The sequence below is a fragment of the Alligator mississippiensis genome, chromosome 12 (assembly GCF_030867095.1).
Source record: "Alligator mississippiensis isolate rAllMis1 chromosome 12, rAllMis1, whole genome shotgun sequence".
In the NCBI taxonomy this organism is placed as follows: domain Eukaryota; kingdom Metazoa; phylum Chordata; order Crocodylia; family Alligatoridae; genus Alligator; species Alligator mississippiensis.
The window spans coordinates 67,594,960-67,620,753 of NC_081835.1; the positions used below are offsets into that span (position 1 = coordinate 67,594,960).

The 25,794-nt window shown below is 45.8% G+C and overlaps 1 protein-coding gene across 6 annotated transcripts in view; it reads left to right on the forward strand.

Moving 5' to 3' along the window:
- The window catches only part of RALGPS1 (Ral GEF with PH domain and SH3 binding motif 1), a 217,256-nt gene that overhangs the window by 116,828 nt on the left and 74,634 nt on the right, over window positions 1–25,794 (forward strand). The window lies entirely within an intron of this gene.

Consider the following 25,794-nt stretch of genomic DNA (forward strand, 5'->3'; position numbering starts at 1 on the left):
ACAACAAAAAGCCAGGATTTTACCTTTGGGATTATGCAACGTGTTTCTTAGCTGCATTTTTCTGTAGCTTTTTTGCAGTTAGTTTGTTATAGTAAAGCTTGTCTGAATCACTCTGACCCCTTGTTCACAGTACTTAAAAGCAAGTTGAAACTAGACTCAAATTTTCTGGAGTTACTGATTAAATGCTGATGTTAATCTGAAGTGTGTTATTTATCTGCAGTATATAATATGCTTTGGTTCAGAGATATTCTGGAGTCTCTTGTATGTTTAAGAAACAGGATTTTTAAATTTTAGAGCAGATTCAACTGAAAGCTCCCTTGGAGGAGCTGCAGGTCTGCCTCTCTCTCCAGCATAGTTTTTACAGTATAATTGTTGATGTGCGGAGGTGAGACGGAGCATTTTTGCCCTTAGAACACTTTGTATAGCAGCCCCTAAACGTATCTGAGGTTCTTACTAAGACATTGGTTGCGTTTCTCCCTCTTAGCTTAGTGTGAAGTTAAAAACCAGATTTGCTTTTTCGATAACGAATGCATAGAGATACGACCAAATAAAAAGGACTGTTCTAATCAGAGATGTTTTCTTGGTTTATCACTTCCGTACCACTTCAGTCTGGAGGCGCAGCTCGGAGCATTTAATGTTTCCCTATGCTTGCCAGGTAAGAGGGAGGTGAAACTCAAGCAAGCTCTCAAGGTAGTCTAATAATGCTCGAGGAAATAATATATTAATTCAAGCTGGCTGAATTCCAGCGGCTTTATAAATGTTTGCCTGCTGCTGATGGTGATCGGTATTGCAGAACTCATTTGTCCTTTGCTCGCTATTTCTTCTTTAAGATTTCCATCCATTGATGAGAAGAACAGATGTATCCTAAAATCTCCCATTACTTAACTTTTAGATAAATGGTATCTACTTATGGTCAATAACCACAGATTGTATTTAAAATAAACGTTGGAATTTTTGTTCTAAGTTTTAAATTCTGATTTTTAAAGAGGAATTAAAAATCGGCAATTAACAAAACAGTATTACTTCACTTCCTCTCGCACACTGTTTTATATCCCAGCCATCTGAAAAAGCTCCTACATATGTAAGTCATTTCTTAGCTTTTACTTAATCTTTCAGTCAGATTTGTACAAGATCTCCCTTGTGCTTGCAGGGAGCTGAGGAAGCCTGCAGTAGACTGTTGTAAGATGGAGTCATCCAAGGGAAAATAAGGCAGGGCAGGGCAGGGCGGTACCTTAGAGAGACTCGCCGGTCCAGAGAGGCATGAGTTCTCCAAGGCCCCGGCATCTGAGGAAGCCGGCTGTTGCCTGTGAAAGCTCGTGCCTCTCTGAGCCAGTTTACCTCTAAGGTGCCGCCCCACCCTGCCCTCTGCCTGACTTGAGACTACCTGCCTCTCCACGGGCAAATAAGGAGAGACGTTTGTGATTCAATAGAAAAGATGAATTTCTGTTGAGTAAAATTAAAATGTAGGCAAATCCGTGTGCCATTCTAGTGGAGATTCTGCAGTTTCCCTGTTTGTAGAAAACCAGTGCATAGCGTGTCAGAAATTGCACGCTACGTAGTGTATTTTGCCATTAGCTCGCTGGGACTGTTCCTTACTCCTTCAGTGGATGTGGCCTGTGGCTCCTGCGGGACGTGGTATAGCTGGCACTTCGCAGGCCGCTGTTGTCACTCCTGTGCAGTTTGACTTGAGAATATTTACCGGTTCCACGTGTCCAAAAGAGCCTGGTAGCGGGGCGTGAAGAACCACCGAAGTTCATTCAGCTAGGCTTGGAGCAGGTTTAAAACGTTCTGGAAAACGGGCGTCTGCAGGAACTCGCCCGCTCCTTGGAACGGAGGCATGCTGTGGAAACGAGCGCCTCCTCGTCGCACAGACCTGCAGGCGGGCTGGCCTGGGCCTCCAGCTGCCCCCAGGCAGGCGAGTGGATGGCAAGTCATAGATTCATAGATGTTAGGGTCGGAAGGGACCTCAACAGATCATCGAGTCCGACCCCCTGCATAGGCAGGAAAGAGTGCTGGGTCTAGATGACCCCAGCTAGATACTCGTCTAACCTCCTCTTGAAGACCCCCAGGGTAGGGGAGAACACCACCTCCCTTGGGAGCCCGTTCCAGACCTTGGCCACTCGAACTGTGAAGAAGTTCTTCCTAATGTCCAGTCTAAATCTGCTCTCTGCTAGCTTGTGGCCATTGTTTCTTGTAACCCCCGGGGGCGCCTTGGTGAATAAATACTCACCAATTCCCTTCTGTGCCCCCGTGATGAACTTATAGTCACGCAGCTCGCGGGGCTCTGTGGGCTGGCGGTCAGCTCCCTGCATGGCAGCTAGCGCCCCAAGCCGTGCAGGGAGCTGGGCAGCCAGCTACGAGTTTTACATTTCTGACTTTTTGGTCCGTTTCAGGAGAATTTTTTTGGAAATGCAAAGTTTTCCATAGGAAGGAACTCCCCGTTCCTGCCCAGCCCGGCTTTGGAACCTGTTCAGCAAACCGTTCTTAGGAAGAGAGCCCTCCAACCTCTTCTGATATATAATTGATTTTATTGGTACTTAAGAACACGCTTAGGTAAGCACAAGTTGAAGTATTTTATACAGTTGAGGTCGTAAAAGAAGCATAGTTTCCTGTAGAGGCTGAGGTGAGACTTTCTTAGGCAGAGTTTTTCTTTTACAACATTAAAACCAGTTGATTTTTCTTCTACCTCAGAGAAACAGTAGAAGGAGGTAAGAGAGGAGACGGGAAAGAACAGAAACTGCTCGGCCTTGGTTTTTGGGCAGGCACGCTTTCTGAGCGACCCATGAGATGTGTGAGCGCAGGCACGGTGCTTATGGCTTCCAGCAACGGTCTGTGTGTTTTCTACACGGATCTTTCAAAATGGGATTTGAGGAGCTTTTCTTCCTTCGCGTCTCTTAAAATCTGCTTATCCGGGGGAATGAGAAAAGCATCCCTACGTGCTGGAGGTCAGGGTAATTTTATGTGGAGATGCCGTGTTTGCAGAAAATCAGAATGGTTTGGCAGACTCTTCCACTTCTGCGTCCTAGGGAGGCAACCTGGAACTTGAATTGATTATTTTACATGGTGTGGCTTCCATTTGGACAAAAAGGGAATTTGCTTAATTTAGAATTGCAAAGCTGTAAAGTAAAATTTATCTCCTTTCTTTTCATAAGGAACTTAGGCTGATTTTACTTTACTTTGTTAGACTTCCTTTTAGTAAATGGTGAGGACACTGTAAGAACTGGTCAGAGAAAATAACCTTGAATCCAGTGATGGCAAGCTGATTCCATATAAAATACATGGAAAGCTAAATAAGAACAGCTCAGTAACTATGTTTCCATTTCAAAAGGGCAGACTTTGAGAAATTAAGGGAACTGGCTAGTGAAGCTGTCTGGGCTGAAAGGCTTTAATGTGGAGAAGACTTGATTTTTCTTTAACTTGCAAGTGCAAAAACTGTCTGGAATTTGCATCCCAGGGAAGGGGAAAATAAACTTGTAAGAAGGCTCTCCAGATGGAACTGAATAAATGTCTCAGAAAGACCATTACGTATAAGCAGAAAGTCTAGAAAGTGTGGAAAAAGGGATTGATCAACAAAGACGGCTTCATTTTAGAGGTTAAGAAGTGTAAGGATAAAGTCAGTTGCTGAAAATCAAGTTGAGTTTGAGTTTGCAAAGGAAATTAACACTAACAGCAAAAGGTTGTGTAGCCATACGAACGAAGAGGGAACCAGGAAAGAAGTGGAGCCATTCTGCACTGAGGATAGAGTAGAATTTAAACATCGGTTAGATGGGGCCCAGACACTAAAACTGCAGGATCTTAGGGGTAGAAGGGACCACGAGAGCCGTCCAGTCTAACCCTGGCACAGACACACGAGCACTACATCAGTGACCCACGGTCAGTGCCTGTCTTGTCTCCTCCTGAAAACTGACAGCGAAGGAAATCTTGCCGCTCCCCTGGACAGTGTGGCCCACTGTCTTACTGCTCTGACAGAAAAGAAGTTTCTCCTGAGATCTAATCTAAATGTGCTTTTGCTAAGTATGGTAATGGAGAGCCGTGGAGCAAAGGCAGGATGGCAAATGGAAGCAAGCATGTGGAAACGGCAATTGCCATGTCCGAGGACAAGGAGAAGCTCAGAGCTGAATACTCCTGGTTCGGAAGGACCAAATAATCTCCATTCCTACATACTGGCAAGAAGGGCACGTGGAAATGCAGAATACATCTAACCGATTGGGGGTCCTGCCGTCTGAGTGGTGGGACAGTGATTATAATACCTGTACTTAAGAGAGGGCATTGGGGATCTAGAGACATGCCAGTGTGACATCAAGGGTATACAGAGTTTTAGACGAAATTTTAGAGGTGAGCTAATTAAAGACATGGGGATGGACAGAGCAGGGATCAAATGTAAATGTAGCCTTGGTTTAGCAGAGGTGTACCATGACACTTTCACCTGGTATCTGTATTTGATAAGCGATGTTCTGTGATTAAGAGGAATGCAGTGGCTCTAATATAGCTGAACTTCAGAAGACCATCTGATATGGTGCCCTGTAAAAAGTGATTAAACTGGAGAAGATATGGTTTAGTACAAGAATTTTAAAGTAGGAAAGGAACTGGCTAAAAGGAAGACTACAAAATGTGGGTTCACGAAAGCTTGAGCTCTCCATAGATATCTTAGTTAGTTAGTAGTCTGTAAAGGCCCGTATCTACCCTGCCTTCTGGCTGACTGCAGACTAAAATAGCTAACTACCTCTCTCAAAGGGAACTTGCAGCCACTGTAGAAAGGGAAGCAGTCAGGCCAGGGGAATGTCACTTGTGGAGTTTCCTAAGTGTTGGTCTGGGGCAGCAATCTTTTAAAAATATTTTTATTAATAACCTTGGCACCAAAGTGGCAGCAGGTTAATGAAATTGCAGCACCTGCAAAGTGGGGGGCAGCAGTGCAGGGAGGGTTGGAGTATTATGCAGGAAGACCTGGACGGTATTGACAGTTAGTACTGGAGTGAAATAAAGTGAAATTCAATAGTGTAAAATGCAAGATTCAGTCATTCAAACTGCAAGATCATTCTAAGATAATGGACTAGAAGGACCACAGGTTCAGTCTGGTTGGGAAATGGCTAGCCGTGTTAACCTGATAGGATAAAGCATGCAAATGCTCGGTGTAAATGCATAGGAAATGTTGTGTCATTAAAGACACTTGCCTAGTGCCTTCCATGTATGAAATGCTAATCTGTTCTGTATTGGGAGATGTGTATGAAAGATGCCAACAAGGGCTTTCTTGTGCTTTTTGTAAGTTTTTAAGACTTCTTGTAACAATGAGCAATCTTAGGCCCTCGGTACAGAACAAAAATAAATCTATACTGAATTGTAAGGCGTAACTTTATAGTTTTTGGCCCTGGTCCTAGAGGGACTTATTTGCTTCTTACACTCTCGCAAAGACCCTGTTGCCTTGAACAATTAACAACCATAATGACAGAGGAATCTCAAACAGGCAGAGCGCTGAGCAGTCACAGAACTTGAAAACCATCAATAACGACACCGTTATCTGACGGCACGAGCTGCAGTTTACCCCCACATTCAGTTTGATAGAGTGGATGGAAAATCTGTCAGTCATGAATTGTGCATCATATCTTGCATTTCTTGTTGACTTAGGACCTTGTTCATTGGTAATGCTTCATGCCTTCCAAAGCTGCGCAGGTCCTCATAATAGGTCCTGATATTGTCGGCCCCATTTTCGGTTTCCAAACACTGGACACAATTCTCTGTTGCTCCTAGTTCCCAGTGGCTGCTGCCAGGATTGAGGAGGGGGACGAATAAAAACATGAATGAGATGGCTGAATGCTTAGGACAGTGTTGCACGAGCACCAGAGTTACTTCTTCCAAGGTCTGTGTTAAACTCTGCTCGGTGGTAGTAAACCGCTCCCAGCGGGCCTTCCGGCACTCGGGGACCCCGCCGGGCCATTCCACGCTCGCGGGTTACTGTGGTGTTGAAGTGTCTTTGTGCTCACTGCAGATGAAGCTGCGGCCAGCCCCTGGCCCCTGTGCATCGCTGGAGTGGAAAGAGAGAATCTGGACCAACAGATTAGTTTTAGTGCAAAAATATATTAATCATCATTTCAGCTAAATATATGGGAGCTGCTGCTTATTCCTTGAAACCCAAAAATCTTATTTTAAAAAATTGTCTGATTCAGGCCCAAGTTTATTTGTTCACATTTCCCCATTAGTTCTTGTTTTTATTAGATGGCAGATTTATTGCTGCAGTGACAAAGATTAAATTATGAATTCCAAGGGTTTCGGTCCAAGGTCACTTGGAGAGAGAGCACTGTTGGGAGTGTGTTGCTCTTAATGCTTTTTCCTCCTTTCAGTTTCGAGATGGGTAAATACAGAGCTGACAGCTTGTCCTTTCTTTTGCAAAAATACAAAGGAGAGGATGGCAGTCCGTTTAGGTGATGCGCTGGTTTTTGCTACTCCAGGGAAGCACTGTTGTTGGCTGAAGCAGCGCGGTGTTTTGCCGCCGCTCGTATTAGCGGCTTGGCCTCTAACCCAGACTTTTCGTGTAGTATCAGCATGGCACCGGGACTAAGAAAAGCACAGAACTTTCTGGAGCCACAGTCGCTGTACGTGTGTCAAACAACAGCGATGGTGGTTTTAGCCTGTTCAGTTGATGACTTGCCACTTCATGGAAGTACAGACACAAACAGGATGTTTCGAAGGAATCTCCTTTTTTTCTGAACCTTTTAAGGTTGGTTGTTACCGTAAAACCTAATAAAATCATGTCAATTTAGTTTTCCTTTATAACTCATGAATTAACAACTGTGGCCCAGTGTTGTTATGTCCCAGCAGGAGCACTCACATTGCTACTTGTCTACGTTTCTACAGGTGCTTGTAGAAAATCTTGGTCCTGTTGAGCTAAAACGATATTATTCCTATTCCTGAAAGTATGTATGCTGCTTGTTTGTTAAACCTGTGTTTGGAGCAGAGGATGTCTATGCAGTGCCGTGTTCCTGAGGGCAAGTCTGTTTTGGGGATCAGGATTGGTGCTTTCTATCAGGCTGAGCTGGTGTGCATCTGTCATACTCCAGAAGGTAATATGTTTGGAGCGTGCATTTTTGCTGTTCATCTCTAAGCATTGTGTCTCTCTCCCCCTGCCAGTTCCCAAGACTTCATCATTTTTTGTTTTCAAAAGAATTTTCAGAGAAATGTAGAGTGCTATTCAAATCCAAGTCTCGTTCGGTAAGAGTGCCGTTTAACAGCCTGGGCGTCCACGTGTGCAGAAACATTTCACAAGAGGAATTTTTAAATGAGCATTCCAGTAACTCCGTGCAGAAATAGACTTCCTGCCAGTGAATTAAGCACTTCCATTGAAGTCATTTCTTAATCCCTTTCTTTGGTAAATGTGGTGGGAAAGGTTATGGCCTGTGTTGCGTCATTTCTTGACTTTCTGTAGGATTCCCTTTGAATAATCAAGTTTAGGGGGGGTTTGTTTTTCTTTATGGAAATTGCTCAGAACTTGGTTCAAAGAGAGGCTTACACAAAGGTTGCAGAGAAACCCATTTATATGTTGTTCAAAGTAACATAATATGTGCGCCGTCTTCATGAAGACGGACTGTAATTTATGCTCGTGCTGCTCTCTCTGCACAGTCTGATTAATTCAGCAGCCCAGAGTCAGCGTTACTAGTTCTCACAGGTTTATCACAGGTGTCATAAGCTTGGGATTTTTCTGAAGGCCTCAGTTCCTGGGTTCAGATGATTTTTATGGTTATGGAGAAAAACTTGAAAATCTGATCCCCTGTAACCCAGTGGCTCCAAAAGCAGAAAGCATGTTAGAAAACCTCAGTGTTCATTTTGTAAATCTCAACAATCCTGAGTCAGGCTTGCGACAACTGTCTTCTCCTCGACCGACGCACACTTGATTCTGATGTCCGCACAGATCGTGCTGCCAGACCACCTGCTCTGCCGCTGCCTCGAGCAGCCCTTCAGAAAGGTGGCAGATTGCATCGACACTGACCTTCCTCTGTTGCAGCGGTCTGGTTCTCCTGGATTTGTTGCGGTCAGGTTAGTTTTGGTTTTCCCTCAAGCGCCAGGAAAGATGCTTCGGCGTAACGACGCTTAACGCTGTGTACCGCAGACACTTTTACCAAACGTTGCTCTAACGGGGTAAGACTTGCTTTATGGCTTTTGTCCTCTGACAGATTACCCTTGTCTCTGAACATTTCTCTAAACGATCTTCTACCAAGAGTTTATTGTGGACCAGCTGATATTTCTCTTTCTGGCTTTGGATATATGTGTGTGGTCACAGACGTGTGTTGCAATGGAATTTGATATATTGTGCAGCTTTGTAACAGTTGCCATTAATTAAGTCCTTAACTGCAGTAATCCCTTCTTTCTGACACTTGTCTGACTCATTGGCCAGGCACAGACATTACGTTTTATTGGTATAAGTGATTGGAAACTGGTCTATACCTACAACCGAAGAAGTTCAGCACACAAAGCCAGTCTGTCTGTAACACAACAGAAGTTCAGCACGTATAGACGGCCCTCCCCTACCAAAGGAGTGCCCAGGTAGTCGAGCACCCGCAGGTCCCTCACCAGGTCGTCGCCTGGGGCAAGGACCAGGGCCAGCAAGGCATTTTGTCTGGTGGGACTGCGCCCCTCCTGGCTCAGGCGGAGGTCCTGTAACTCGGCTAGGAACCTGCGCGAGCGGTCGGACCTGGCTGCCTGCTCCTCCCAGCAGATGTCTGGGTAGTTTAGGTCACCCATGACAACCACATCCCTTGACTTGACAGCCTCCGCGAGCTGACCTGAGACTTCCCGGTCCAGCTCGTCCCTGGTGAGGCGGTCAGTAGTAGACGCCCACTGTCAAGTCCCTTTCCCCACGACCCGCTTGTATCCTAACCCAGAGCGCCTCAGTTTGCCCCTCCTCTGAACCCACCCTGATCATCGAGGATGTGTACTGCTCTTAAACGTAGAGCGCTACGGCCCCCTCCCTTTTTTTCCTACTCTAGCCTGTCTATACACCCTGTAGCCCTCGCTGTCCGCTGCCCGGTCGTGGGTCGAATCCCACCAGGCTTCTGCAAGCCCAGCCGGGTCTGGGTTTTTGCTGGCTAGCAGGAGGGCGAGGTGAGTTCCTCCTGCTTATTCCCCATACTCTTAGCATTTGTGTAGAGGCAGATGAGCCCTCCTCTGGGTGTTCGTGCTGCCCTCTTGTTCCCGGGCCCTTGTCGCTTACCTGGGTTGTTCCTGCTCGCGTCACCTGGCTTGACGTCCAAGTTCGATGAACCTAGTTCAAAGCTTGCTGTACAAGAGTATCCAACCTTTCCAGCCCAAGCAGTCTGTTTCCTAATAACGGATGGGTGAGCTGAGATGGGCTTTCGCATGATTCCTGGAGTGAGGCCCCAGCGCACAACTGGTGCCACGGTGAGACATTTTAGTCACTGTCACTGCATCCTGTTGTAGCTCAGCGAAAGGAGGAAAAGTAACTGAGTGCTCCCTTCATCACAGGATTAAGGCCTGATTCACAGACCAGGGAGACAGGGGTCAGCCTGTCCTCTGATTCCAGTGGGATCTGGACCAGCCTCTTGCTGCTCGGTTTTGCTTTCTGGCCGTTGGTCGCATGTGGTATCTGTGAGCCTGGCCCCGCAGGCTGGTGAGTAAGCCCCAGGAAAGGCTGAGCACCCACGGTTTTCTTGGAAGCCCCTGGGCGTGAGAGACGCAGCCCTGGATGCTGTGCGGACCTCCAGAACCGGCAGTTTTCTCTAACACCTTCATTTCCAGCTGGTGTGGCAGCGTGGTGCAGTGCTGCAGGTGGATGAATGCGCTCTGCTCCAAGAGGCATGGCGCTTGACCGCACGTAGTTTAGCTACGTTTGCAGGCTGCGTAGCGCTGCGCCTTTTCAGCAGACGCAGCAGGAAGCTGCAAGGCACTGCCGGGAAGTTTGTGTCGGACTCTCTTCAGGGACTTTTCAGCAATGCAGCCCCAACATTTTGAGACTTTCCCAGAAAACTGGGGTCGGCTGGTCACTTTAGCTGGTCTTGTCTGAAACTTCAAACTTCTAAAAAGCGTCTGGTAACTTGATAGCGGCTCTGTCCTCAGGGTGTTGTAGAGGGTGTAAGTGTTACAGCTGAGCTAAGTATTTAGACGGCCAGAAGCTAGCAAATGCTCCCGAGGGTGAGTTCTGCCCTGGGCTGCTCGTTGCCCGCTGGTGTCGTGCTGTTGGCTCTGAGACTCGCGCTCACCTGGTGGATCCCCCAGAGCTGTCCAGAACCGGGCAGTAATGTGCAGAGACCCGGGTGACGGCCTTGCACTCTGTGCTGCGGGCAGGCGGGGTGTGGCGTTGCCAGCACAGGCCACGCTGGGCCCCAGCACCGGGTGGGGGCTGTAGCGTTCGCTGCTGGGCCCCGGTTCTGGGACTTGGTACATGCACACAAAGGAAAGGGCAGTGTTTAACTTCGCAGCGGGCTGGTTGCTCTCCGTCCTAGTTATTTGTGGCACCACTTTGGAGTGAAATGCTCTTTTGGCCTGCTTCTCGTAAGGGTTCTGTACCAATTTGGATGCTCAGGTTCTCAAACTTATAGGTTTTCTTTGTTAAAGACTCTTAGACTTAAATTGTGGAGACACAGATGTGCAGGAACAGGAATGAGAATGCAATTACTGTGTTTTCCAACATTACCAGTTTGTAAGAAAACTGTCTCTTCTCTTAAATCTCGCTTTATGCTGCTGGTGTCAATTAAATGAATTATTAATCCCTTATGAAATAATTTTGGAACTTTTTTCTTGTGGAATATTAGTCACTCTTTCCATTTTAATGCAGTTTTGACTTTCATCCATTTATATTCATATAGTTTTCATGACCAAATGGCTCAGTGTCATCATTAATATCTAAGTCTATGAAGATGACTGTATTTTCCCATCTAACAGGTTTTGCTGTTTAAAGTGACGCAGTTAAGCACTGAGACTTTGGTTTTGCCATCTGGTGTTTAGGGTGTCTCTTACAAAGGTGAGAATAGGTTTTGTACTTGGTTTGCTGCCTTTGGTGGGCAAGTGTTGATTCCCTGCTTTCCCCCACCCCCAAAAAACTCTCTCTCGTGGAGATAGAAATTAATCTGGGCATTTTGTGCCCTGGTGCCATGGATGACATCAGAACGGCCTGTGAATAGAGTGTTTCATTCATGAACAATTTCTAAAGAACTGGCTAATACAGAAAAAATATGTTTTTTCTATTGCAGTACCTTATAAATCTGCTGCACGTTCCCTAGCAGAGGATGACGCTGATTAGATAAATTGTGGTCTTCCTGGTATTTAAGTCTCAAACTCTGCACCTTGGGTGGTTTTATGTCTACGTTCTATCAAACATTAGTGTTACACGATTAATGCCTGAATCGAGCGAGCTCAGACTTGGGGCACCCACTACCCACGCGAGCGTCCTAAGCACTGAATTACCAGGTATGGAGAGGTAGATCCCACTTGGCCTTGCAGCTGTTCCGCTCGGTGTAGAATAGCCGGGGAGTCGCCCAGCCGGACGGCAAGAGCGAGGGGCTGGTGGTTAGGACTTTTTCCAGGGAGGTGCAGCGTGTGTACCAGTGGATACTGAATTATTTTATATAAAGTGAGATGTCATTGGCAAGAGAAATTGAGACCCCCGCCTCCTCCTGAAACTTTGTAGTGTGGTTTTTAGGGCATTCTCCTGGGGGGAGGGAGATGTGGCAACAAATCCCCTCTAGCAGAGGAGGAAATGAATCAGGGCCTCCCTCATCCCAAATGACCGCTGTAAACTAGCGGTGTTGTATAAATGGGGAATGATGCCGACCCCATCGCTGCCACCTCCTGCTCATAAAAATCAATTCCAGCCATAATTATTCAGCAAATTCCACTCTTATTCACAAATCGTTTTGAGACGACTGAAACCGTATTGGGGGAAAGGGTAACTATGGTTTCATGTGAAGGATCTGAGATGCAGCTACTCATCATGTGTTTTTGTTTTTACGCTGTATCCTGTCTTTATGACTCAGAGGACACAATGGAGACATGATTCACAAAAAAAATTAAAACTTGCACAACCGCGTTTTTGGAGAGAGCTCTAACGAGGGAGTGTGCTGTCAAGTACACATTTGGACCAGGGCAAAGGCCGCCTTTTTCATCTCGACTATGTTTTAACTCATATCTTGAATGCCTATACGTATCCACTTTGCCAGTTTCTTCAGAGTAAAGATTGTGCTGGAAAACGTGCCGATTTTGTGTGCACGTGTGCATGTGTAGGTCCAGCAAATCTATGAATAACCTGATTTATATTTTTCTCTTGCTTCATCCTGTTCTTCTTATAATCCTTCACTTATATTTTTAAACAGATGATGTAATTGAATTATTGTACAGTTATAATGAGTTTTTTGAACTTCTCAGAATAAACATTAAAGCCATGAGAGAACTGTTTATTGGAGCATTTTTCGTAAAAGATTTCAGAATATACAATGTACACAAGCAAAGCCAATTGCTGCTCTGGAGCAAATGCACAAATTGCTTGTTGGCAGGGACACAGACGACGTATGGTAAGGAGAAGGTTGTTTTTAGATTGTGTGGTTTTTTACTGGTTGGTTGGCTTATTTTTTTTTAATGAGTAACATCTTACCTACACTTTTTCTGTTGTGAAAACTGTGTCCTTTTGTTGGCATTTCTGACGCTAAAATACAGGAGTGACGAGGTAAGAGAGCAACTATTTTTATAGAAACGACTCAAGTCATATAGTGTTGCACTGATGTGCAAATTGCAGGTTTGCATTCATAATTTGATGAGTGTGTTCTGCACCTGCTGCACACTGAGAGAACAATTAAATGCACTTTAGATGCATTTTTATTTCAAACATGCGATACAGTAGTTTTCCTTCTCCTAAATAAGGTTGGAAACACTGATGAGCCACCATAACTCAGGGCAGCTGTCTGGGTAGAACTCGTGATTGCCACCTGTATGGAAACCGAGTCCTGCAAGAACAGCCATGCAGGCCAGAATATTTCTTGAAGCGCATGGCATTGTTTAAAGGGCCCACATTGCCCAGGTAAAGGCCAGCTTGTGCCAGTGTTGACTACTGCTTTGCTGTTACAGTTGATTCCCGCTTCATCGCATGATGTAGTTTGTTTCGATTTCAGATTAGAAGAAGGTGAAGATTATCACGGTCCAGGGGTGGGCTCTGACTACCCTTAGTAACTGCACAGGAGAGCGGTAGGGAGTAAGTTCAAATCATAGCTGCACATGATACTTTCCACTCGCAAGCAGATGGCCGTAGCCATTACTTTGCCTTCTGCTCCACTTTCCAAAGTGCCTGGCCAGCTCTGCTGAAGTGGAACCGTTTTTGTTGCATTTCCAAAATAGAGGCAGCAAGCGTGGAAACTTCAACCCTTCAGTGAAAGTTTGAAGGCCTTGCTGTGCTGGCTCTTGGACTCGTACTGCTGTGACCCAAACAACACTTTTTCTTTCACAGTGAACATAAAATCATCAGCAGGTGAAAAGACTATCCAGACATTACTGAATCCAGTCCCAATTTAACCCAGCGTCCTGGAGGCAAAAGGCATTTCACCTGTTATTGAGCTCTCCATGCTTATAAGAACTGTAGTTACGAAATGAAGTTGTGCTATGGATTTCTGATTCCCTGCGCTGACATCTTCTGTGATGCATTTCTTCTTGAAACTAGCTTTACATCCAAGTTGTAAACTCCATGAAAGTTTCATAATGGTAATTCTGAAATAATCGTTACTGTAGCTATATGAACAAATGTGCTTAGTAAAAGACAACTGCTCAAAAGTTTTACAAGTAGGTTTCTGCAATTATGCAGAAAGGGCAATCAGCTTCTGCTGAGAATAAGGCAACCTCCTCGATTACCCTAGCTATAAAACACTTTTCCAGTTTGTAATGAACTGAAAAGCCATTTTGATTGCTTCTCAATGCTGGACCTTTGTAGACTACAGTAGGCGGCTTTGTGCCCTCTTTATCACTGGCTTCATTTCTTCAGAATGATACAATGCAAAGCACATCTGCGAGATGCCAGGTGTGATCAGCAGGAACAAGATGCAAGAGGATGCTATGTAGGGTTATTCCAAATGTTGTCATCTGGAAGCAAATGACATCATAACAGACTGGGTACAGTTTTGAGCTTGTCACTTCATTTTGGGCGGAGACAACCCTCCCTTCCGCTGAATATATCTGCTGTGGCTCTGACTGAAAACCAAGAGGCCAGGGGAAAAGAAAATGGGATAGCAGTTTTATAAATCAGTTATCTTGGGAATAACCATGAAGAATAGGAAGTGCCTGCAAGTAGAGGTGGAGAGTGCGTGAAGGTGCATGTGTGCTTGTGCAAAGACGCATAAAGCCAATACGTTTATGGGTACCGTAGACTGCTTTTGTCCTGGCTTCTTGCTTAGTTACTGCCTTTTGCATTTCACTAACACAAGCTCTATGCTGTCCTGAAATGAGGACTGAAGGATCAGCATTTTTATGGGTAACTGTGCGTGTCCCCGCAACCAGGTTTGGTTTTTGTACTGAGAAAGGTTCCAAAAAATATCTGGGGATGCCTAAACCAAAATCACATATTAATGTGCCTGAGTAACTCTTTGGAAGCTGCATCTAGTATTAGTAGTGTCAGTGCTCATAAACATCGTGGAAAAAATGTGATCTGACCATAGAACGTTTTCTAAAAAACTAATAACCTGTCATTTTATTTTATGGCTAGGGAGTATTATTGTTTGCTGTGTCAGTTAAGCCAAGCGGCCCTTCTAGTCAGATCAGTGAATCGGGACTCTTTTCTTTTTTTAAAGATTTGAAAACAACCTTGAGAGAGATCTGTCCTCCACATTAACATTTTCACTACAAAATACAATGCAGAAGGTCATTTTTCCCCAGCTTGACATGAATATTACTATCCATTAGGTAATATGAGGGTAATAAACCAATATCGTCTGCAGCCTTTTCTCTCCCCAAAAGCCTGGGCCTGAATGTGGACTTTTCAGTGTGCATGAAAACAACCAGATCTGGGCTCCGGTGGGCTGTGCGCAGTGGAAAGCGTTCTCTCCGGACTCCCTGCAGTTTATCGGAGGGGCTCCCAGCTCAAGTATCTTTTTTGATTACATCTACAGAATTTGACTAAGAGGAAGAGGTGCTCTTTGAGCTAACCAGACCGTATGGTCTTTAGAGCTTTGTACAGTGACGCGTGGACTTCCACCCCAAGCCAGTGGGAACCAGTGCATGTCCTGGAGCATAGTAATATTTGCTCCTTAAATGAAATGCCACGTAGCTAAGCAGCTGCAGCTTTCTGCACCCCTTCCACCCTGAATCTTCTCGTGGTGCGGGTCCAGGCAGAGCACTTTGCCTCATGGCGTCAGTGGCTTGGGAAAATGTAGCAAAGGCACCTTTCATAGGATCACAGGCAAGTAGGACTGGAAGGGACCTCACAAGGCCACGTAGTCCAGCCCCCTGCCCGACTAAACCGGCCTAGCCAGGTGCCTGTCCAGCCTGCTCCGGGAAGTTTCCGAGCATGGAGATTTCACAGCTCCTCTAGCTGACCCGGCCCAGCGCGGGACCACTCTCACAGGCAGAAAGGTCCTCTTAATCTCCAGCCTAAATTTCCATGGCTGCAGTTTGAGGCTATTGTTCCTAGTCCTGTCCCCTACAGCCACAGAAAAAAGCCCACCCGCATCCTTTCTGTAATCGCCCTATACGTATTTGAAGACTGATATCAAATGCCCCTTAGTCTTCTCTTCTCCAGGCTAAATAACCCTCGTTCTTTCAGCCTTTCCTCATAAGGCTCGCCTCCCAAGCCCCTAATCATTGTTGTTGCTCGGCACTGGAGTCTTCCCAAATAGTCCACATCCTTCTTGAGGTGTGGGCCTCAAAACTGGGCACAGCACTCCACCTGAGGCCTCACCAGCGTTGAGTAGAGCGGATGAATGGCTTCCTTTGATTTGCAAGTGGCACTCCTTTTAATATAACACAGGGTGGTGTTGGCTTTGTTTGCAACAAGTGCACACTGTTGGCTCAGATTAAGCTTATTGTCCACTGTAACCCCCAGATCCTTCTCTGTAGAGCTGCAGCCTAGCCAGGCATGCCCCAGTCTGTAGTTGTGCATGTGGTTATTCTGTCCCAAGTTCAGGACTTCTTGTCCTTGTTGAATCTCATCTGGTCGATTGTGGGCCATTTCTCCAGTCTGTGCAGGTTATTCCGGAGCTTAGACCTGCCCTCCGGAGCATTCGCAGGCCTGTCCAGCGGTTTGCTAAGTGTGCGCTCAGTCCCATCATCCAGATCATTTGTGACGCACAGGCAAAAAAGTGTTCGTTGCGCTCCCTGCCACTTAGACATTCAGAATTGGCCAAGATCCAGGTACCCAGCCAAATTTTGAACTTTAAGAAGTGGCAGTCATGCTTTCTCTGTCAGGGCACCAGCACCTAGACTTGAGCTTCGTCCACCTACTTTTATGTAGCTTAAACGTTAGGAATCTTGCTCTTATCAATTCTCCGCCGCCTCAAGACACCAGACTGTAGATGGACAAAGGAACTTGGGCGTCACAATGCTCAGTATCAAGGACTCTTTTATCTGCCTTGCTCTGGAGTGGGAGCCACAGCCCTGTGGCATATTCTGCCGGGGTGACCGCACAGCCTCACGTGGTGTCCGGCCGGAGAGTAGCTGTGGGGCAGAAGCCTGGCTACCACAGCTGCTCTCTGAATTGCCATCTTGGTAAGGATACAATACTGAAGAGCAGCCAACCTCCCCTGCTAGGTGCACAAGCAAATCAAAACGTTTTGAGCAATGGTACTGAAATCCGCTGACAGATCTGACATCATAAATACAGAAACCTTGTTTCCATGCATTTCGAGGAGGAAATAATCAACTAATGCAGCCAACCCCATAGCCATGCCTGTGTGTTAATTTGTATGCGCTGTCAGCACATGTATTGGGAAAAGCCTGCAGACCAATTACTGTGTAGTTAGGGGACTAGAGAACTGTGGCTGGAAAAAGTCCATTTTATTCCTGAAAAATGCTTTTAGCACAAGGTTGGCCTAGTAAACGCACCTCCTCCAAGTGATTGCGTCCACATCATCAAGTCACTGAGACGCCCCATCTGTTGTGCTTGTGGGGCATCTAGCTGAATGGAGCCAGACCCTGACTTGGGGCCCCTGGACATCACCGTGAAATAGGAGTAGCCGCGAGGTGTGGTTGCCCCGCTGTCCGGCACTGGGGCTCATGTTGCACCTGGGATCCCCAAACTGCCCTAGCTACTATGTGAACTTTAGCTGAAGTTGGGGGTGTTGCCTTTGTCTTGTAAAGTCCAGGGTGGCAAGGGCTGTCCTTTGTCTGTGTAGCGTTGTGAGCATTGCAGTCATTCGGGGTGCTCAAGGTAATTGCTCGTGACTGCAGTAGGAGGGTCGTCTGGAAGGGCGTTCTGGTGTGGAGGGCACGCTCTCTCTCCTTGTGCCATGTGTTGTCTCGGGCTCGTAGCAGAGGTGGAGCAGACGGTTCGATTCTGGCAGGGGGAGTGGGGTTGTGTTCCCGCGGGCATGCTGCGTGGGCTGCCCGTTTTCAGAACGCTCAGCGCTTTGGACGGACACGTTTAAAACACACACTAGTGTAATTGCTATTGCTGTCCATGTTTCAGACCTCGTAAGCGTGTCATCTTAGCAGGACTCTTTTCTAGGCTTGTGCACAAATTGTAATATCCTTTTTTTTTGTTTCTGTAGCAACTGTTTCCTTCCCTTGTGAATAAAGAGCATTTTGCCTTTTGTGTCTGGGTTAAATGAACTTTATAAATCTTTTAATGCTATGTTGTGATGCATCCAATTTTTTGCAGTATAGCTATAATGTGTTTTTAGTTTCTGCTCGGACCAGAGTAACAAAGTGCAGAATGGTTTCCACATCTGTTTTTCTGATGCTGGTTAGAGCTGTTTGTCACTTCAGTCCCGATCCACGTCTTACAAAATGAAATGCAATGATAAACTAACCTACATTGCTTAAATGTTAGTCTTTGATCACAGACGGCTGTGCTAGATCACGCGCTGGAGAAAGATTTCCATGCAGTTTCTGAGGTAATTAAATGTAATTGTTTCAGCACTTGCTATTCTCTAAGCAAATGACTTGTTACCGTATGAATTATGGTAAGATGAAGGCTGTTAGTAACACTGGTGAGCTTGATGGAGCCCAACTTGGCTTCCTGTTTACTACTTGCATCTTTTTGTAAAATCTGTTTAGTTTCTTATGTGTTTTGTTTAAAGGAAGCTTCAATAGCTTCCTCTTTTTCAAACAAATACCAGCAGCCCACGCTTCTCATGCATAATCCTACAGTAGCAAACCACCTCCACAGCCCCCGTGCCACGTTTCTGCCAGTAAACTTACTAACTGCAGTTGCATTAAAACTGCTGGTGGCTTCCACAGTCAAAACTCTTATTAAAAGGGTTTAAATCTTTTATTAAAGATACAGAACAAGGAGAAAGCCACGTAAGCATTTGAAACTTAAAGAGTGAAAGGCTTTCACTTTAGAAGTTTTCCTCATCTCTTTTCCCGTACCTGTATAAAGCCTTCTGTAAGGAAAGCCTCTATGATAGGCTTCTGGATGGTATTAAAGGTTATCCTCTCTCTTTTTTGGGAAGAAGATATTAATTTACATAATCATGTGGTTTGAAGTCTAGGCCTTTTCTTTTAAGACCAAACTAAATCAACTCGTACAAAATGAGAGAGAGAATAGCAAGGTTGAAAAGACAGCTTGTCCCCGCGAGTGATTTTTACTTCAGGTCTTTTGCTGAAGAAACTTAGGCCGGCAGTACAGCAAAGCCTTGACAACTTTCACCGACTTCAAGCTTTGTAAGGCATTTTCAGAATTCTGTCTGCCTTTCCGGACATGTTTCTCTCCACCTCTGAGGAGAAGTCCTCTGAAGCCATGTATGCAAGTAGTCTGGAGAGAAAGCAGTTAGGTGACATTCGTTTGACTTCGTGCCGCAGAGAAACTCCAAGCCTCTCTATTAGCACATCTAGCATTTTGGTGCCATTCCAAAGGGGGGAAATGCTCAGCTCCTTTCCCAGTATTGCAAGCTATTTCTCTCTCCACGTGAACAAGCTGGAGGGAAAAGGAGGTATTTTTGCGGGTCTAGCACAATGTGCATCCTCTCGGAAACATGAGCGACTGATTGCCAGGGAAAGGAGAGCACAGCTTGGAAAATCCCTAGGGTCCAGAGAGTGCTTTCCAAGAGAGGACTGTGTTGAAATGCTAAAGGCCTCAGATGAAATAATTCAGGTTGATGGGGAACTAACCGCTTCCTCCCATTTCTGTCAGCTGTGCTCATATTTCTGAAATCTGTTCCAGGTAAAAATAAATTAAAAAGAAATGAAGATCTGACGCTCAGTTACATTCCAGCTATCCGTACAACTCTGCGGCAGTGCTTTACGCTGTAGCGCTGGATGATGAGGGCTGCCATTCAGTGTCTGGGGCAGCGGAAGTGTAAAGGGGTCCTGATGCACGTGCTGTCACGGTAGTGCACGAGGCTGTTCTAGTTTGCAGCAGTGAATAATGGCCCGTGCGCTGAGGTTCCCATGTGATGAGCAAACCTCCACGGGCTTGTCAGGCCAGCCTTAAGGTTGCTTGGCACTGTGGATCTGTCCACAGGTTTCTTTGACATTACTCTGGCATTTCCATTCGTGGCACTCTTCTCTAAGAGAATGAATGCCTGCATCGTATCAGGCTCTTCCTCTTATTAACTGTCCTTTTGTGGTTTCCCGGTGGGCCTGTGGTTACAACAAACAGAGTGCGCGCTTATCTCTTTGTTCGGTCTCATCCCCAGGTACAGCCCGCACAATAAGTGGCCCTGCAGTAAGGTCAAGATTTTTTTTTTTTTAATGTCCTGCTATTTGTACAAGGCTTTGGATTTGGTCAGGTTGAGTTAAAACACTCTTGTAACACCTCTGCTGGTATTGGTGGCATTTTCTCAGAAAATATACATTTTAACCTCTTAAATTATAGTTATACGTTATTACCAAATAGAAGTTTTTCCAAAATGACATACATGCGTATACGTTAGGTTGTACAGACCATTTTTTTCAACTCCTCCTGCTGAAACCTTTGGCCCCTCTGAGTCGCTGGTAATCAACATGCAGGAATGTGCAATATTTATACAAATGGGAGGTTTACGAGAATTCACTTTTTCTCACAGCTTTACTACAATGACCGTTTCACTGAAGTGGTTTCAGTCCTAGCACTTTACATGAGATACTAAATGTGGCAATAATACACATTGTTCTAGAACTGTAAAAAGTGTATTCAGTAAATGTACATCGCTTTGTGTCACTGCTGTACCTGACTATGATAAGGTACAGTGTCGATCCAAGGTTTTGGGCCAGTCCTAGCAAGCTTTCTGATTTCTGCTTTACAAATCAGGAGGGGAAAGCAGCCAACTTCTGGAACAGTTGTGGTCAGTGAATCTATGTGAAACAGACTGAAGCATTCCTCTTGCAGGTCATTTTAAACATTACTTCACCAGTGATTAATGTCAGTGCTACTTCTCGAGTGCATTTAAATATTCCTGTACCCTTTCCATCTTGGAAATTCACGTCAGAAATTTCCAATGACTTTATAGCTTTCTATGTATACAATGTCTGACTAATTAATTGTCTTCTATCCTTAAAACATATGCGCTGGCTCGAGCCACGGAAGCCAAAAAGTAGCTAAATTCAAATAGAAGAAGTTTTGTTTGTGTGGATTTGGGGTTATTTTGATTGATTGGTTGGTTGGTTGATTGATTGATCGACTGATTTTTTTAGTGTAAATTCAGTGAAAATCAATTATGAAAATAAGTAAAATGGAAGATCAGGAAAAGTAAAATTGCACGCTTCCTATTGTGTTTTAAAGTCAGTTCTTTGTGCAGTTGGATTGTCTTGCTGTTGCTGGGTCTTAACAGTACTTGCAGTGTCAAATTCTAAGACAACTGAGAGCTATGATAGTTTTCTATAAATAGAAAAAAACTCCCATCTCCTACAAGCGGGGGCTCTAACGAGCAAATGTTTCTCCCTTCAAAGTGTGTGTTTGTTTCTGCTTTTACATTTAAAAAGCTATCAAAGCAGCCAAGTAATTTTATGTATGTACTTTCAGGCAGAAACTAAAAACAAAGTCCTTCTCTGCAAATCTACTTTAGAGCCCTGTAATTTCCCTAACTTGTACTGTTTTCGGTTTTAAAATCTGAGAGCAGCAAAACAAGCCTTAATAGAAAACCATCATTTAAAGTAAACAGGATGAATTATTTTGCTTGAAATTTCAAAGCTAAAAATGCTAAAATGACAGTTGTTGTGGTCCTTCTCACCAAGGGCTTCATGGAGCCTCCGGCGGACACAGAGGGTTCATTAACATTAATGGACGCTGCATTTGAATCATGGGGTAGAATTAAACCTTGTGCGACCGGGATGATGCCCAGCACTGGACAGTGTTATGTTATTGCCACAACCCCACACTACCGACCCGTCAGCGAAGTGTGGGCGGTATGTCTCGGGACAGGACTGATGACCTTTCTTTCCACTTGCACCGGTCAAGTGAGCCCCTTGGTCCAGGTCGAAAGAAATGAAGAACAGACCTGCAGGCTACTTTGCTCTGGTCATTTCTGAGAACTGCTTTTTTCTGCCTGATTAGAGACTGTCCACGTGGGCTGGTGGAGGATAGGCACAGTGCAGACGACGGGCTTCGTGTCTGTGGAGGAGGCGGTGATATCAGCTGTCTTGGAAGCAAACAGGAACTTGCTATCCAGTAAGCGCTATCTGTGATAGCTTCAGTTAAGCATCAGTGTTAGCCGTAGTAACAAAAGGATGGGAATGAAAAGTAAATATGGAAAAAAGGACACCTGATAAAGAAGGGCAGCTGTTTGCTGTGACTCACACGCCAGATGCTCTCTCTTAGTGGGTTCATACTCAGAAGTGCGCTCGGAAAATACCGGCGCTGTAACAAAGGAACATTTTTTGGTCTTTTAACAATGAGTAGCACATAGCTGGGGGATGAATGGCAAGTCGAACTGCAGACACAGCACAAAAGCCTTGGCAGGCCATGCAACGTGAAGCCAGGCTCCTCTTTTGTTACAGTTGTGGTTACAAAGAGCTGGCAGCTTTTAGAACTGCAAAGTCTAAACATTATATTTAATAACCTTGAGCGCTCGTGTGAAGTCTGGCAGGTACGAACTCCCTCCCCTTGGTTCCCAGGGCACCATATAAATGAGGAGAAAGAGATGAGCGAAAGACACAGAAGAGATAGATCCAAAGGGTGTTTATTGTAGCTATTTGTGACTCCTCTTTGTTGCTGCAACCAGGGTAAGGTTTATTTAGTTTGCTGGTGTACCTCTTCTAGGTGCAGGAATTTAGAAAGCAACTTACCATGTTGTTATGGGGTGGAAATCCTGAGGGTGCTGTACAGACAACCGGGACATCACCCCGTCCTGTAGATCCAGTTTGAACACAGGCTGCATATGAAGAAAGCATAACGACGAGTCTGGCGTTAAGAAATTAAATGGCATAAAATGGGGAACACGCTGGCTGTGGAGGGTCGTGAGAAGGGGAGAGGTGTGAGGGGTCAGCTGTGGGGTTTAAAACTACATTAAAAATGACTGGAGCAAGAGGCAGCAACAAGGATGATAGCAGCGATGATTTTCAGTCGTTTGGCGTTTTTAGCACCCCTGCGCATGGAGCAGGCCTCCGCGGGGCTCGCACTGGATGTCGGAGAGGCTTTCTAATGAGAAGAGAGCGAGCCACACAGGCAGAGGGTGATCACCATTGCTTCAAGCACGATGGGGCTTTTACAAATGGATGGTTTTCTCTAAATACAGACATTCAGTAGCTTTCTCAAGAGCCAGTTGCTAGAACCTGAAGCTGCAGAACATGTATTAATGATATGTTCATTCTTTATTTTCACTTTAAACACAAAAGGAAAGAACTAAAGCCTTATCCCTTTAACTCTGCCTCTCCGTTGCCCTCTAACTGGTTGCGTACGTGGTGCGGCTCCTCGCGTGCGCCGCTCTGGTTGGCCCGTGCCAGATGAAAGTGAGAAATCTGGTCGCAATTGCGTCTTTGCATTTCCTCGGACGCGCTCCGTTTGCGATGCCCTGGGGTGGCATTGTGCATTACAAGTTGCCTGTTCGTGTTCGCTTGGCAAAAACTCATCTCCAATTTGTTGTTAAAATGTCCCAAGCCTTACCAAGGCTAACCAGCATGTACATTCACATTCATCTCAGCAGAAAAGCTTTCCAGCCGTTAGTGCGCAGAACACTTCATCCAAATGCTTGAAACCAGCCAAACCACAGAGCTGTTGGCTACTTTCTGCCTGTGAGCTAAGCTGTTGAGAATGGTGTCTCTGGTTTTGCAGACTGCTGACTGCAGTGATTTGGGCTTTTTACTATGCAATAGTAAATTGATAAGTTGCTTTCTTTGGTGTTCTCTGTTTGATTTAGTATGATTCAACCTCACAGATTTATGTGGAAAAGGTTTTCATAAATGCAGTCTGCTGGAAAATGAAAACTATTTTTGTCTCTCTGGTTTTCCTATCAAATCATTGTGATTACTTAACTTCTTGGGAGAAAACAATGGAAAATATTACTTTTCATAGGTTTCCTCTTGTTGTATGTGCCAGTTACTGTGCGCCCAGCAGACATCACTTCCTCTGCTACTGAATGTGCTGTACCCAAGCATGCGTGTAGAAGTGCAGCACACGGGAATAACACACAATTCTTGGTATCCTATAAAAGCATCACATATACTTGAGGACGTGTGGAGAGCTGAGTTTGCGCGTGAAAACCTTTAACTTCTGCTCCTTTTATAGCACTCGTTTAGTGATAATTGTTGTCACGGTAACAGCACAGTTTACCAAACAAGTACTCAGGATTACCCTCTTTAATCAGAAGAATAAGTAAGAATAATCAATTATCATGGTCAGTCCATTCTACAATACTTTTCTAATTTTTTGATGTTATTCAGCTCTAGTAAGGCAGAAAAAGTAGTAGTGGACTCCTAGCTAACACAAACAATAGGCAGCAGCTGCTCACTAATTTGTTGGCATTACACCACTGTGGAAGGGTCAGGGCAGCCCTTGGCCTAATCAGTCCGAGCATCCCCTGTGCTTCGTGCCACGCCAGCATTCACGAGCCCCCTCTTCTGACCTTGTGTATTTACATCCAGGAGAGGGGAGAGAGGCACAACACAGAAGTCATCCCAGTTTTCAGCCTGCTCTTAACCAGACCTAGATTTTTTGCTGCAGTTTTGTAAAAATGATCACTTTGGAGCTGATTTGGATGCTTCAGGGAACTGAATTTCCGTGTGCTCACAAGTCGCAGAAAGACTGCAAACAAGCACGTTTGAAAATCCGCCCTGCTAGGTGTAGCAGCACGTACGCTGTGTGCGTTGCATCTAAAAGGCGTTGCCCTCGTTACCAGAGCGTCTGAGCGACCTCACAGTTGTGACAGTCGTGCTCCCGGTGCCAGGTTGAAGCAGGAAGGTGCTGTCAAACCCATTGTGCGGATGGGAAAGAGACTGGCTGGCCCAGATCACGCAGGATGTCTCTTGACAGGAGGCCGAGTGCCCCGAGTGGCAAGCCCGTGCTGTCAGCAGCGCGCCGTCCTTCTGGCTGGTGACGATTAGGAACCTACCTAAGTCGTGGCAAGACAACGGGTTTTTCATGGCCTACTTGCAGCATGCAGAGCCGATTTTTGCATGCATTTTGTGGCGGCCCTGCCCCTCGCCACCGATTGGCAGAGGTCCCCTGGCAGCCCCGCCCCTCATTGCTGATTGGAGGAGGGTGCCTTCACTCAGTCTACATCACTACTGCTTTTTTTCCCTTTAGTTGATTTGACAGGGAATTGCAGCCCGTGCCAGATTTCCCTGCGATTGTGAGAATCGCAGACAATGCGGTTTTTCGTGAAATCTGTGAAACCACAGTTTCGGTAGGTCCCTCGTGAAGATGCACAGTTCATCACAATATTCTTGTTTCTTTTCTTTCCAATAATGAGGAAAGCCTTCCCCAGTGGCAGCATCCTGGAAGTGTGGTGGGTGTGTTGGAGCAGAAGTATGGTGCTACACCTCTCAGCGTCCCCCGTTCCCTTAAGGAGGAGTAAATCATCCACAGGCACGCATGACGTTTTCAAATCTTTGTGGCCTGAACCATTCAGGTCAGTGGAAGAGTATCCGTTGAGTCTGTGGACCCTGGCTGGGAACCTGGAAAAGCGTTTTGCCGTCACCGATCTTGGGCAGCGGTGCCTAAGCAAGGGGCCTGTCCTTGTGCCCATGTTGCTCTCTCTCTTGCTCAAGAACATCAAATTAAAGGATGAAAATAGAGAGGCCTTCTGGAGGGAATCGGAGGGTGCAGATAAGTGACCGTGTGTCAGCTTCCCACTGAGCACCGCGCTCTCACGCTCCGCTTCCCTATTGAATTGGGCAATAACTGGGCCCGTACCTGGGGCAGCCCCCTGGGCTGGGCGCTGGGCTGCCCGTCAGGAGACCAGATTGTGCTCCCAGCCCGTGACTGGCCTGCCAGGTACCCTAGGGTAGGTAACACCGCACCACCGTTGTGCGAGGGGAATGATGGCGAAGGAGGCTTGGGGGTGGTGTGAGGACAAGCGTGCTGTATGAGCTGGGAACTCTTCCTGCGGCTCCTTTGCCAGAGCTGAAGGGCTCTGCCCCTCGAAGTGGAAATCCCAGTGGTTGGTTCACTGTGCATTGTTTGGCCGTGCTGCTTCCTTGCTCTAGACGATTATTTCCATTATGTTGTACAGTAATGAATGCTCTGTTCTTGTCCGCATGTCGTCAGCTGGCAGGCTGGTTCGGTGACAATGGAGAAATAAATGT